The sequence below is a fragment of the Puma concolor genome, chromosome B3 (genome assembly GCF_028749965.1).
Source record: "Puma concolor isolate L17-30 chromosome B3, mPumCon1.1.hap2, whole genome shotgun sequence".
Lineage (NCBI taxonomy): Eukaryota > Metazoa > Chordata > Mammalia > Carnivora > Felidae > Puma > Puma concolor.
The window spans coordinates 141,393,087-141,408,559 of NC_141672.1; positions in this window are offsets into that span (position 1 = coordinate 141,393,087).

The window sequence follows — 15,473 nt, forward strand, 5'->3', positions numbered from 1 at the left end:
TATTTTTGGGACAGAGAGAGACAGAGCATGAAAGGGGGAGGGGCAGAGAGAGAGGCAGACAGAATCGGAAACAGGCTCCAGGCTCTGAGCCATCAGCCCAGAGCCCGACGCGGGGCTCGAACTCACGGACCGCGAGATCGTGACCTGGCTGAAGTCGGACGCTTAACGGACTGCGCCACCCAGGCGCCCCACAATCTCTTGTTTTTAATGGAAAAATTTCATCAATTCTCAATGCATATATTATTTTATTTCTTCCATTTCTATATCTACTATGTAAAGCCTTTAGTGATTTCTTTTTTTGTTTTTACCTTTCCACTTTTTTTCTTCCACCAGTTCGATTAAGTTTCTGTTCATTTTATCTTTTATTTTTTTAATTTGTAAGTTCTACTATGCTTTCCCGTATTCTGGCTGATCACTTTCCCTTTCCAGAGACTTGTAATCAGATTCTACTTACTAATATTTTATGAACTCTTTTTCAGACCAAATATTCTACTAACCTCCATTTCCTTGCCCTTTTATGAGATGAAATCTCAGAATACCTTTACTCTCCACTTGTCCTTTCTTTCTTGCCACTGAGTAACCCCTACCCATATGATATCTTTAGAATGCTTCTTCCTCTTTCTCCCCAGTTACTACCCAAGTTCAGTTTCACAGAGCTAACTATGTTCAGATGTAAGCAACTGTCATTTTTTCCTTCTAGATGCTCTTTTTATTGTAATAATCCATGTTGGTGCTCTGTTACAACTTTTCAGAGAGTGTGTCATTATCTATTTATATATATGTGCATAAACCAAGATCCATTCCTTTCCACATGTTGTTCTCTCCCTCCACTTCTCCTTCCTTGAGATCTTCATTCAGATGGGTCTGTGTGTTGGAGTTGCTTTTTGAGAAGTTTTCTCTGATAGAATAAGGGAGTGACCTACTCTCTGAACCCTGATGTCTTTGCAATGGTATTCCTTTTAGTCCTGACAGATAGATCATAACTTGACTAGGTACGGGATAACTAAGTTGTAACCCTTTGTCTCAGCAGCTTTCAAATGTTATTCTGCCATCATCTAGCCTCCAGCTTTACAGACCATAAGAGCAATGGCAGTTTGATTCTTTTTCCGTGTTTAGGTACTGTGATGGACTAAATTGTACCCCCAAAATTCACATGTCAGAACCCCAACACCCCTGTGACTGTATTTGGAGTTAAGTTCTTGAAAGGGTAATTAAAGTTAAATGAGGTCATAAGGGTGGTGCTGTAGTCTTATAGCACTGGTGTTCTTATAAAATGGGGAGGAGAGACCAGAGATCTCTTTTTCTCTCTTCATGTACACACAGAGGAAAGGCCATACGAGGTCATATTGAGAAGGCAGCTGTCTGCAAGCAGGAGAAAGGCTTTATCTGAAATCAACTTTGCTGGCATTTTGATCTTGGATCCAGCCTCTAAATCTGTAAGAAAATGAAAGTCTATTGTTTAAGCCACCCAGTCTGTGGTGTTCTGTTATGACAGCTTGAACAGGCTAATACTGGTACATTTTTCTTCTTACCGGGAAGTTTGTGAGAATTCTCTTTAGCATTGGAGCTCTACAGTTTTATCAGGATGGATTTAAGTGTGTGTCTTTTCCTTTTTTTTTTTTTTTTTAATGTTTATTTTATTTATTTTGAGAGAGAGCGCAAGCAGGGGAGGGGCAGTGAGAGAGCACGAGAGAGAATCCCAAGTGCAGAGCCCAACGTGGGGCTCGATCTCACAAATAGTGAGATCATGACCTGAACTGAAATCAAGAATCAGAGGCTTAATCCACTGAGCCACCCAGGTGCCCTGGTGAATATCTTTTCTCATCAACTCTACGGGAACTTGTATCATTTTTAATCGAACAGACATCCCCCACCCACCCACCTCAGGGAAATTTTATACACTCATTGGCCAATTATTGTCTTTTTCCCATTTTTTTAATCTCCTGAAATCATTTTATTTACATTTTTGGTCTAAGAGTTTTGTTTTCCAATTCTCTTATCTGTTCTCTCATATTTTCCATTTCTATGATTTGAGACGTTTCTTCTAACGAGTTATTTAGGTTATGGCTTTGGGTCTTAGCAATGACTACCTGACTGTCCTCCCAATTAATCTACTTACTGATTTTTGAATACTATACCAGAATCTCATTTATCATTTTTTATTCAAGAAATTCAAATTTAACTGCCAATTTTCTGCCTCCATTAAAAAGTCCACTTCTATCCAGTTGACATCAAAATACTCCTATAATCTTCACTCAAAAATTAATGAAAAACAATTGAATGAATTCATGACATACTTACTATGGTCCAGGAAATTTTTAGGCAGGCACAGGCACTTAGTTACAAAAGCTAACTTAATTATTATCCTCATAGAGCTTATAGTCTAGTCGTATAGACAGGTGCCATACAAACCCATTCATAAATATATGAAAACAAAATTTAAGGCATGCCATAAGAGAAAATAAAAGAGCACCACAAGAGAAAATAACAGGTCAGGGTGGAGATAAATGGTGTATAGTCAGGAAGGCTTCTCTGAGAAGTGAAATATAAGCTGAAAATGAAGGACAAGTTGACCAGTTCAAGATATCAGTGGGACATTGTTCCAGACAGAAGAAAAAATTTACAAAGAGAGAAGTCTATTCATGGCATTGGAAGAAGGTCAGCACAGTGGGAGCAAGCTGGGCTTTGGAGGTCTTGTCAGAATGCAGTCTTCTTTGTAAGAGCAATGAAAAGTCATTGTCATTTACTAAGAAGAAAGTAAAATGATCCAACATTCATGTAAAAAGGATGATTCTGGATGCTGTTTGAAGAATAGATTGGGAGTGGGTGGGTCATGGGTGTTTGTAAGGAAGCAGACGATGTCATTTAAACTAGGGGTCAACAAACTTCTGTAAAGGACCAGATAGTAACTATTTTAGGCTTTGCAGTCTATTTGGCCTCTGTTGTGACTAACTTACTATTGCAGCATGTAAACACCCATAGACAATACATAAATTAATGCACATGGCTATATTCCCCCCAAAATATCTGATTCATAAGTACAGGTAGCGGGTTGGACTTGGCCTGTGAGCTGTAGTTTGCTGACCCCCTACTCTAAGCATTTAGAGATCCTTCTTTCGCTCACAACAAAAGAACATCACTGAGATGCTGATCTCAAAGTTCTGTATTGTATCCTTTAGTCTGATCCTGATAACTGGAATATGCAAGGTTCTCAGTAAATATTTGTTGACAGAATAAGCAATGTATAGGACCATGCTATTTAAACTTGTCTAACAAGGAAAAAAAATTGATACTTCATACTCTTGGCTTGGTGTCACTTAGCCAGTTGTCTACCCATAGCAAAGCTCATTGTGGAGTGACTAAGTAAGCAATGCTGGTCAATTAATTAATGGGGAAGATATTTCAAGTTTGTCTTGACTTGTATTCCTCTCTGATAACCCATTTTTTCTTATTAATGGACACCCTACATATAATAGATTTCATCCCTTCTGATTCTGAAATATTTTACAGTCTCCTTTTAGTATTTGCATATAGTTAAATAGACTCCTCACGTTCCTTTATTTATTCTCTATTTGATACGTAAGATGTGTGTAATTATTATACTAAATAACATGATATTTGGATGTTGGATACAGGAAAGCACATGGATCTAAGCAATATCCCCAACACTGAAATGTTGGTAGGGCATGAAAAAAATTGGTGTATTTTTTATTACTAATGAGTAGGAGGTATGTGTGTCTACATGCCAAGACCCCATAAACAGAATAAATTAAAAGATAGAAACTTGAGCTTGAATAACTCTGAATTAGGGATGATTTGAGCATTAATAGGTCTATTACCTCCTTTTCCTGAAAGAAAAGTCATCTTTGTGCTTATTATAGGATGCCAGCTGTGATAGTGATGGGTGTTTGCTAATCTGAAAAGGGGACTGGAAAAGGTATTGCAATGTTTAGAAAAGCTTAATTTATGTAAACCTTTCCCAAAGTTTCGTCTTTTTTAGCTCATCTTAAGATGTCATAGAGGAGACACCACATGGTCAGTAAAAACTCCTAGGAATCTGCCAGCCAGACTGTTTTTTGTCCTCATACGTTCCCTGAGAGTAGTCACCTTCTGCCCTATAAATACATAAATTTTCCATATACGTGTTTATATTTATTGCAAATATTTTCTCAGTTTGTCATTTACATTTTAATTATTTATAAAGATTTCAATACACACAACTTTTCATTGTGTTCAATGATATACCCTATCTACTTAGTTTTACTGTGTGTTTCAAATTGTACTAAGTTATTAGCACATGCTATTTTATTTAATCTGTAAATCACTTGTAAAGTACAAGTGCAATATTGCAATTTTTTTTTTCTGGATGAGGAAACAGAGGCAGAGAGTTTCAGTGTCTTCTCCAAGGTCACGTATCAACTAGCAAGTGGCAGAGATGGTCTCTACAAGCCAGATAATTTGACTCCAGAGCCCATGTTTTTATATTATTTTCTATATTTTCTTTGAGGTTTTTGCCTCAAAAGGCCCGACCCACTTTAACATTAGATAATTTCCCTTTTCTTAACACTTCTCTGTTTGCTTAACTCTCCACTTCTTTTCCTCTCTCCTTTCCTCCTCCCCCAACCCTTTCCCTTCCTTTGGCCTTCATCCCCAACTCCTACATTCTCTTTATTTCATCTGGAATTTATGTTGAGTGATGGTGTAGGGTAAGAATGCAAGTTATTTCTTCAAATAGTTAAACAATTACTCCTATAGTACTTATTAAATATTCTGGCATTTTGTCAATGACTTCTTGATTTTTTTTTTTTTTTAAGTGAGCTCTATGCCCGACGTGGGCCTTGAACTCACAACTCTGAGATCAAGAGTCACACGTTCTGCCAACTGAGGCAACCAGGTGCCCCATCAATGACTTAAAATGCCGTCTTTATCATGTGGGAAATAGACAGACTTGATGTGGATTTTATTTCATTGTTCTGTCCACTGCTTGTCCCCCTATTGTTACATTAATACCACATGGTTTAGATGTTTTAATTCTGTAATGTTTTATTACAAATTCTTTATCACAATCAAAAATATTAACTTCAAAAAATTGACTATCATGCTCATCTGTTCTGCCATATACATGTTTTCTTGATTAATTCTTTCCCTTTATTTACCAGTTTTCAAGTAATGAGTTGATTCCCTTACACTCCAAAGGGAATGTTCGGGGGATTTGGGGGGACTATCATTATAAACTAATGGATTTTAAAATATGGGTGTGCTCTAATCCATCTTTGGACAGTAAGTGTCTTTAAGTTTTATCCTAGATTATTTTAAACCAAACCTGAAGAGCCTTCAGTCACTTGCATATGTTCTATGATCCAGACTCATTTTCCACATTTCTTTCCCTAAATCAGGAATCAGCCATATCTTCAAGGATCTTTGGTTAATTTTGTTGTTAAGTAGTTCATAATCTGTGCACGAGCAGCACTCATTTTGTCATGGTTTCTAGGTTTTTACTTTGGGCGAAGAAAATGTATCATGAGTTCATACTGATATCCCCATCCCAATGTAACATTATTGCTTTTGGCATTTCTTATTTGCTTTTAGATTTGGCCTCTTCCTTCATGCTGAAAATCTTGGTTAGCATCATCATTTACTTGGTTTATGTGCATACACACACACATTTTGAGCTTTAATGTAATTTGGCCCAAAAATACATGCACTAATATGGTGTTAAGGACAAACCAGCAAAGCAAGGTGTATTAGAAAAGTAGAACTTCTATTTGTTTCTGCCTCCCCCTATAGAATAGAATATTACAAAATATGGTTTTATTTCCATTTTTAAATATCCATCCATCCATCCATAGAAGCTTTCCCCTGACTTGGTTAAATATTGACACACTATATAAAAATTTCTTCTTGTTTTGTTGTTGTTGTTGTTTCAGTCTTTTACTATGACAAAATGCTGTAATAAACACCTTTGTGAATGTGTATTTTTCTACTTTTGCAATGTATCATTTTTAAAAACTTCTAGAACAGAGATTGCTGGGTAAAATAGTATGTGTATATATAATATGTATATATAATTTTGCTAGAAATTACCACCAAATTTGTTGTGCAATTTTACATTCCCATTGGGAATCTATGACAGTGACTGTATCTTTCCAGTCACTGTCTCAACAGTAGTGTATTTCTCAAACTCTTAGATTTTGGAAATCTGAAAGGTGAGCAATACTATTTCAGTATAGTTTTAAATTTTTATACTTCTTACTATAAGTGACATTGAACGTCTTTTCATATGTTAAGGACCATCCTATAAATTGATGATTTTATGTATTTTTCCCATTAGTCTATAGGTTTTGCTTTTAAATTCGTTTATTTATTTATTTATTTATTTATTTATTTATTTATTTAGAGAGAGACAGAGAGATTGCAGGGGAAGGGCAGAGGGGGGAGAGAGAGACAGAATCTGAAGCAGGCTCCACACCATCAGTGCAGAGCCCGATGTGGGGCTAGAACTCATGAACTGTGAGATCATGACCTGAGAGAAAGTTAGATGTTCAAACTGACTAAGCCACCCAGGTACCCCTGTCTATGGGGTTTTTTTTTATTATATTTAGAAACTCTTTTATTATTAACATTACTAACTCTTTCAGTGTAATTTGCAAGTAAGTTGCAAACTCTATGGTACTTGCAAAAATTATATTTTATATAGTTTTACATAATCTACAAATTTATGTATGATCTATAATTTTATATTATATAAAAGTACAGTTTTCCCCTATTGATTATAAATTTTTAAGTTATTGTTAGGTAAATTATCTCTTTTTCCGGATTATAAAATAATTAATCTATATTTTCTTTCAGTATTTGTAAGGTTTTATTTTTCACATTTAAATCTATGATTCACATTGATCTTTTTTGGTATGTGGCATGAGGAAACCAATTTAAAATTTTTCACTTGGGTATTCATATACTCCATTTTTGTTCATCGAAAAGTTCATCTCTCCCCCATCGGTATGAGATGTTATAATGTTATATATTACATTTTCATTTTGTAAATAAGTCTATTTCTGGCTCTGTTCACAATGTTCTCAATTATAGACTCTTTGCAAATTTTTTTGGTTCCTGCAAATGACCTTTATAATTAGCTTGTCTGGCTCCCAGAAAAAAATGCAATTATTTGTTATTTGGGGTCTTGTTATATTTACATATTAACTTACAAGTAGTATACTTTTAATGATGTTGAATGTTCCTTCCAAGAACATGGTATGTCTTTCAATTTGTTCAAATTTACTTTTATGTCTTTCAGAGTATTTTGTAATTTTCCTCACAAAATTCTTACACAATTTTTCTTAACTTTTAGTTGTTGTTTATTTTTGGTTTTGTTTTTGTTTTTGCTATTATAAGTAGAGTCTACTCTTTCAATATATCTTCCAGATAGTTTTTTTGTATGTTTGAAGTTTCCAGCTTTTGTGTGTAGATATTACAAGCTGCAAATGTATTTAATTTTACTTAATTTTTATAGTAGGGCTTCCACAGATTTTTGGCAGGGGGGCTGGGGGGGACTGCTTTCCAGATAATCATTTCATCATTCAACAAAAATAATTCTACTTCTTCCTTTTTCATTCTTAAGGCTTTAGTTACATTCCTGTTTAATTCCACTGCTAATGCCTCCAACACAATGATGAATAGTTCTGACCATAGCGTGCTCATTTACATTGTGTTCCACTTTTAATGGGACATTTTGTTATGTCTTCATATTGTCACATATATATAAATACACACACAAGCTGTTGCTTTAAAAAAATCTTCATTGAAACATAATTTATATATAGTAAAAGTTATCTATATAAAGTACAGAAATCAGTGACTTTAGTGTATTTACAGAATTGTGCCACTATCAAAACTTACCTAAGTTTGGAACATTTTCATCATCCCAAAAACTCATAACCACTAGCAGCCACTCCCCATTACCCCTCCTGAAAACTAGAAATCTACTTTCTGTCTCTGTAGTCTTGCCTCCTCCTAAAGACATTTCATATAAATGGAATAAACAACACATGGTCTTTTGTCCCTGGCTTCTTTCACTTATGTAAGGTCTTCAACATCCACCCATGTTCTCACCCATCAGCACTTCAATATTGCTTTGTCGTTACCTACCAATATTCCACTTTTTTTTTTCCATATTTTTTTTCCTCTGGAATGGTCCATTTCTGTGAATGGACCACAGTGATTTATCAATCCATCCAGTTAATGGACATTTGGAGTATTTTCACTTTTTGACTATCACAAACAATGCTACTAAGAACCTTCACAGGCAAGGTTATTTAGACATGTCTTCAATTCTCTTGGGTACCTACCTAGGAGTTTTGGAATTGTGGATCATATGGTAACTCTGCTTCACTTTTTGAGAAACCGCCAAACTATTTTTTTTAATTACTTAAAAAAACTTTTTTTAACATCTGTTTATTTTTGAGAGACACAGTATGAGTTGGGGAGGGGCAGAGAAAGAGAGAGACACAGAATCGGAAGCAGGCTCCAAGCGCTGAGCTGTCAGCGCAGAGCCTGATGCGGGCTCAAACTCACGGACCGCAAAACCATGACCTGAGCCGAAGTCAGACGCTTAACCGACTGAGCCACCCAGGCACCCCCAAACTGTTTTTCAAAGTGGCTGTACCATTTTACATTCCTATCAGCTATGTATAAAGGTTACAGTTTCTCCACATCCTTGTGAACACAAGTTACCATCTATCTTTTTGGTTATAGCCATCTCAGTGGAGTTCAAGTGATATCACATTGGAGTTTTGATATGCATTTCCCTAAAGGTTAATTATATCGAGCATCTTCACATGTGCTTTTTGACCACTTGATTATCTTCTTTAAAGAAATGTCTATTCAAAATCCTTTGTGCTCTTATCGTCCTTTTCTATTATTGGATTGTAAGAGTTCTTTACATATTCTAGATATCACTCTCTCACTAGACATATGATTTTGCAAATATTTTCTCTCATTATGTGGGTTGTTTATTTTTTTATTTTCTTGAGGGTATTCTTGGCAGCATACATTTTTAATCTTTATGAAGTCCAAATTATCTGTTTCTTCCTCTGTTCCTTGTGTCTTGGCGTCCTATCTAAGTAGGATTTGCATAATCCAAGGTCAGGGAGATTCACTTCTATTTTTTTCTTCAAGGAGTTTTATAGTTTGAGTGCTTACTTTCACGTCCATGATCCAATTTTGAGTTAATTTTTGTGTGTGGTATAAGGAAGGGGTCCAGCTTATTTTCATACATCTGAATATCCAGTTATCCTAACATCATTTGTTGCAAAAACTATTCTTTCCCCCCACTGAACTGCCCTGACACCTTGTCAAAAGTCATTTGACTATACATATAAGAGTTTATTTCTAGACTCTGAATTCTATTCTTTTGATTTATACATCTATTCTTTTTTTTTTTTTTAATTTTTTTTTTCAACGTTTATTTATTTTTGGGACAGAGAGAGACAGAGCATGAACGGGGGAGGGGCAGAGAGAGAGGGAGACACAGAATCGGAAACAGGCTCCAGGCTCTGAGCCATCAGCCCAGAGCCTGACGCGGGGCTCGAACTCACGGACCGTGAGATCGTGACCTGGCTGAAGTCGGACGCTTAACCGACTGCGCCACCCAGGCGCCCCTATACATCTATTCTTAGGGCAGTACCACATTGTTTTGATTACTGAAGCTGTAACAAGTTTTGAGATCGGGAAGTTTGAGTGCTCTAACTTTGTTTTGTTTTTGTTTTTGTTTTTCAAGATTCTGTTGGTTATTCTGGCTCCCCTGCTCTTAATAAATAGTTTGAAAGCAGCCAGTGTCCCAAATTGTAACGTTTGTTTTATTAGAATGTTTAATTGTTTCATTCAATTTTATCAAGAGATTAATTATTAACTTTTTCTCATTCTACTATTTCTTATAACTCTGTAATTCTCCCCCGTTTCCATCACTAAAACTTCAGATCAATGTTAAATAATAGTAATGATTGCATGAATCCTTGTACCATTACTGACTTCAATGAGAATTATTTTAAAGGCTCACTGTTAATGATGATGTTGGCTATTAATTTTATATAATGTTCTTGATCAAATTCTTCCTAGTTCATTAAGACCTTTTGATCAGGAGTGAATATGGGTTTTTCTCATATTTCTGAATCTTCCTTTTCCTGTCTGTGCAGCAAGAGTATTGAGGCTAGAATGGATCACAGAGTCCAGTCAAATAAATGCTAACTCTGGGTTTAGACACCACTGGGTTTCTTTCCAGGTTTCCTGACCAGCTCTGGGATAATTGGATCTGTTAGCTAGCATTTTCTCAATTCCTCGTTGACAGAAAACTCTGACTGATCATACATAGCTTGTAGTGTGTTAAGGATTAAAAATAATATCTGCAAAGTAGCTGACATGTAATAAACAGTCAAAAGACAGTGACTTTTATTCGTTTTGTGACTTCTAAGGTCTTTCTAGCTTTAAAATGCTCTGGAGTGCTCTGCATGTAACTGTTCACAAGACTCAATTACATCAGAAATAGGACAGCCAAGTAATTATATCTTAATTTAAAGGGAGTGGAAGTTTAAACTGAAAGTTGTTAAAAGGCAGACTAAATTTTCCCACGCAGATCATGGCACGCAGGTCTGCCACCTAAGTACAAGAAAACTCAGCAATGGAACTGAGGTGTATTTTGGCATCCTATTCACACAACCTCACCTCAAAATGAGTTGACTGTGTCACAAAGATTCAGAGAGATCTTAAGAGATGAAAGGGATATGAGCAGGCAACTAATTCAATCTCAGACACAAAGCATCACCATTCATTCTGTGGCTTCATCATGGCATGGTTTATCATGCCATTTATCACACCCTTTCACTAATGCACCTTTTAAAGGTAATTAACAATCTTTTACCATGAATTTAATGACCTATGTATGTGTCTCAAATCTCTTGAGTCAAGCACTGTGTGATATTCGAGCCAGTATTTGATTTCTAGTAAGCGTGGACGAGGGCACGTATACATCTGTAGTTGAATGGATAAAGGAATGGACGACCCAATAAAGTAATTAGCAAATTAATCAGCTGCTTTTGTGTTTTCCCCACTCCACTTCCGTTTATTAGGTCTAAACATATGGAAAAAAAGTAATCCGTGTGTAATCATGTAAATTGTACCCTAGGCATCACTGATGTTTCCCCGTAAGACCTACTCCATCACTGATATCATTTCTAAGCACCTCCTCTTAATGAATGAATGAATTAGTGACTTCAGCTAAGTCCATCTGGTGCTGCTGTGCTAGGAGGGGTGTGCAAGCCTGAAACACTTAACATCCAAGTATATATGTTTAGGGTGGATTCCATATTTTTTTTCCTCTGGAATTTGCAGCTCACTAATCCATTTTGGACAACATGAGAGGAGTGGTATGGAAGACACTTTTGGTGTTACAAGAGAAAGAATTATTGGAGACTTACTGCTCATTTTTCTTTTTTGTTTCCCCCCGGACACCTGAGTACCCTCAAATCCCACTGCAGGTTGTCCTAGGCACGTTTATCAGTACGTTTACAGAGCTGCTAATTAATTCTTTGTAATTGCATGGTATTTTCTGCCTCTGTTTCTCTCCGCTGTCCCAGCCTTGGAAACAATATGTTCCACCTCTGGAGACTGCCCTGGTAAAAGCCTATTAATAAATAATTAAGTTTGGAGACTCCTGCAGTGGTGAGTCATGACTGGAGAGCATGTGGAAGCCATCTCCATGGTAACGTACCAACAGGAACTGAACTGCTCTATTTCTCTTTTCATAAGTGTAGAGCGAGTGGGGGCAAAAGCATAGATTAAAAAGAGATTTCGTTTTGTGTTTTTTTTTTCTTTTTAATTTTCTTTTCAAAAAATCTGTGATTGAATTTAGAACTCAAGAAAGGTTATGTTTATGGCAAATGAAGCATGATCTGTAACTGGATGCAAAACCTCCCACTACCTCTCCCCCCACCCCACCCCCTGCTTGCCTGTTCTCTCCAGCATCCTCAACAGCATCCTCCAACATCCTCACCCCATTTCTACCATGCTGCACAACCTCCTCTGGTACTAAATGTCCACTGCTCACTCTGCCATGGGCTCCTGACTCAAAGTTCACTCCCTTCTCTGTGTCCTTCCCCTCTTAGCCTGTCCTGTAGTTTAAACTAACATTCTGGCCATAGAAAGGACCTGGGTTTTGCAGTAAGGCGGGTCTGGCTTCTGATCTCAGCCTCTTCTATTCACTAACCATGTGACTTGGGAAAGTTCCGGGACCTCTCTCCATCTGTTTCATTGCCCTTAAAATGGGAATAATAATTCCCTTGCAGGGTTGCAGTGAAGCTTAAAGGAAGTAGCACAAAGTAGGGGTAAGAGAACAGATGTGTGCATCAGATTGTCTGGATTTGAAACTTCTCTTTGCCTCTTATTCACTTTCTGTTTTAGGGCACTTTACGTAATTTCTCTGTGTCTCAATTTCTTACCTGAAAAGTTGAGTAAACAATCATCTACTTCTTAGATTTATTTGGAATGTTAATTTACAGGATGCATATAAAAGCCTTTGGTAAACAGTGGGCCTATATATATATAGTGGGCCTATATATATAGTATATATACAGATAGATACACGTTGGAATTATTTTTTAAGTGTATTTATCTATTCTGAAAGAAAGAGTGAGAGCAATTGGGACAGGGGCAGAGAGAGAGGGGGAAAGAAAGAATCCCAAATAGGCTCCTCACTGTCAGCACAGAGGCCCATGCAGGGCTCAAACTCACGAACCGTGAGATCATGACCTGAGCCGAAGTCGGACGCTTAATCAACTGAGCCACACAGGCTTCCCTACTTTATAATTATTAATTATAATTATAAGATGTTTGATAAACAAACTGTTAACTATCATGATGATGATGACATTTTGTGAGACAATGGAAACCTGATATAACAATCTAACAACACTTCCTGAATAGGTGGGGATCAGCAGCATGAATGCAACTTAACAGGAGTCACTGATTACTTGTGCCCTTGCCCAGACTGGCACTTAATTCTGCATCAGATAAGACCTTTGATTTTTCAGACCAAGTCTGAGCCTACTTCTCCATTACAGGATCACAGTCCAAGCCAATATTATCTCAGCATTGAGATCATCTGTTCTGGATATACTCCATTCTCCTCTCTCCGATTTTCTACTCTGTGCTTCAGGAGTCTGACACCTGCAGTTGGCACGTCTTAAGCTTGTTTGCATTCGGGTGGCTTTCAGGCATATTAGGCCAAGAAGAACACAGTGAGAGTTACACATGTACACAATGGAACAGTGTGGGCTAGACGTGGAATCCAGAGGATTCACTGGGCTCTCTCTTGGCTCTCCCAAGCCCAATGTGGAAAATCATGACAACTCAGCATACACTAAGTAAGTGGCTTAGGTCCTTCAATCATGAAGTTATGGGTCATTCTAATAAGCAAAGAACCTTGGGCTGATGACAGAGGGTAAGGGGACATAATGAGTGGGACAAGAGGAAAGTTGTGGCTACCTATAGTAGTGGTAACTATAACAACTATGCATATTTTATGTTACTTGATCTTTTTCTACCTTTCCCTCTCCTGCCTTAAATAAACTACCCAAGAAGAGGCTACCATTAAAATTCAAGTTCCAGGTAGATGTGCGACTGAATTGACATCATCCTCTGACCATGTGGTGCTAATGTGACTTTTTCTCTCCTCTGCTTTGGGGATGAGTGTTTCTTTACTTCATGAAAAGCAGGAATAAATGCTGAATGGCAAAAGGGTAGACTGTGCTTGTTACTTCTGACTTATTCTACATCACCAGATCTCCAGGGTTGTGCTTTTTTTTTCTTTGCCCTGCTCCACCCCCCGAGATAGCAGATTCCTGCAAACGCCTTGCTGCCAGCTTTGGGTTGGGTTTGGCCAAGGGGAGTCATCAGCAAGTGACCGAAGGGTGGGGAAGAAAAATGGAGGGAAGAGCACCTGGGCTAGCTATCTCTGCCCTGCCACTTCCATTCCATAGTGTCTCTGGCCAATGCCATGCCTTTGCACGGCTCCAGTTTGGGCCAGCATGACTCCCACTCCCACTGGGCTCCTGTGACAAGATTTCCTCCCTGCTTGCTCTTCAACCACAAGATTGTTGATGGCTCCCCACTGCTGTATCTCTGGCTGCTTCACGATCCCCATTTGTACCCTTAATCCTGACAGTTCCTCTGTAAGTCATCCTTCATTGGCATCTTTCCATTTGAACCCAGTTCTTCTTCCTACCAGGGCTGTCACTCATGTGATATCCCACAGAAAAATGGCTCCCAGACACTGGTCATGTGTCAGTGCCTTCCATTTCGGTATGCCTACACATAGGATGCCCTCCATAAAGGTTTGTTAAACTCAAAGGAGACTTTGGAATTAGAGATATTTAGAATCACCTAGAAGGAGATGAGCCCCGAGCACGGACACAATCGGGGGCAACCATCACACCCATTTGTTATTAATATCTGTAGATAAGTACGGGGAATCTTGGCCTTTTTCAGCTCACGATGTCACCAATGACCATCATATTTTAAAAAATCAAACCTCTTACCCATGGTTCATTTATTGTTGCGAATTGTCGGAATTTTCTTCCCCAAATTGACTTGACATCTGCAGTACAACCATAGATAATGGTGAGTCGTGCCTTAGGAAGCCGACTTCGAGATAACTCAGGAGTAAGAAACAACTAACTGCCTACGGATTTTGAAAAAGTCTTTAAACCAGAAATATTGCGAATCATGTCTCAAAAGCCACTGGAACCATAGTCCCCCCTAAGCAATGAGAATTGCCACCATACAACTCAGCTCCATCCTGGAATCAACACAGCAGGCTCTTCACAGGCAAATTCTCCGCAGCACTGTTCTCTTGCCCCTTCTATGAGATATGAGCTTTGTGGCCACAGTTAATTTTCTGTTCTGCCCTCTAGACACCACTTCCCATTGTATTAGTATCTGCAAATCCTATAGGAGAGAACAACTCAAAAAAAAAAAAAAAAAAAAAAACTGCTGTAAGATCCCCTGCTTTTTTTTTTTTTTTTCCTTTCAATCTCCAAGAATATTTCATTTCCTGCATTGGGAAGCAACCTCTTGTCTCTTCCTGCCATCTGGACTTTTTAGTTTATCACTTAAGGTTTAGGAACTTATCAAGTCCCTGTGTTCTCTGCTGGGCAGTTTTAACCCAAGTACCCAAGTGATCCATTTCTTTATTCTACATGTCTGCAGTCCTGTCTAATGCATCCTCCTGCCTTGGCATTATCTGTGATCTTTGACATCTTCTACTGGCTTTCCATCCTTGCTTGCCACTGTGTATTTTATAAACATCTTGACTGATGGATTTCACTTAAAGTAATGTGGTTTTGCCCCAAATGAATGCTTAGAAGCAGCAGATGAAATTTTAGTTCTCTGAAATGCAATGGATGTAAATCTGATTAATTGTCTCA